This window comes from Bison bison, unplaced genomic scaffold, assembly GCF_000754665.1.
Source record: "Bison bison bison isolate TAMUID 2011002044 unplaced genomic scaffold, Bison_UMD1.0 scf7180017864475, whole genome shotgun sequence".
NCBI classification, from domain to species: domain Eukaryota; kingdom Metazoa; phylum Chordata; class Mammalia; order Artiodactyla; family Bovidae; genus Bison; species Bison bison.
Genome location: NW_011495036.1, coordinates 4,138,416 through 4,138,672, shown reverse-complemented (window position 1 = coordinate 4,138,672; position 257 = coordinate 4,138,416). Strand labels below are relative to the sequence as shown.

The window sequence follows — 257 nt, the reverse complement described above, 5'->3', positions numbered from 1 at the left end:
TCAGTCCCTCAGTCGTGTCTCTTTGCGACCCCATGAACTGCAGCACGCCAGGCCTCCCTGTCCATCACCAACTCCCAGAGTTTACCCAACCTCATCTCCATTGAGTCAGTGATGCCATCCATCCATCTCATTCTCTGTCGTCCCCTTCTCCTCCTGCCTTCAATCGTTCCCAGCATCAAGGTCTTTTCAAATGAGTCAGCTCTTCACATCAGGTGGCCAAAGTATTGGAGTTTCAGCTTCAGCATCAGTCCTTCCAA

General features: G+C 51.4%; 1 protein-coding gene across 1 annotated transcript in view; it reads left to right on the top strand.

Annotated features, from left to right (window-relative positions):
• Positions 1–257, top strand: part of PER2 (period circadian clock 2) — a 42,994-nt gene that overhangs the window by 31,339 nt on the left and 11,398 nt on the right. The gene's annotated exons all lie outside the window — the stretch shown is intronic.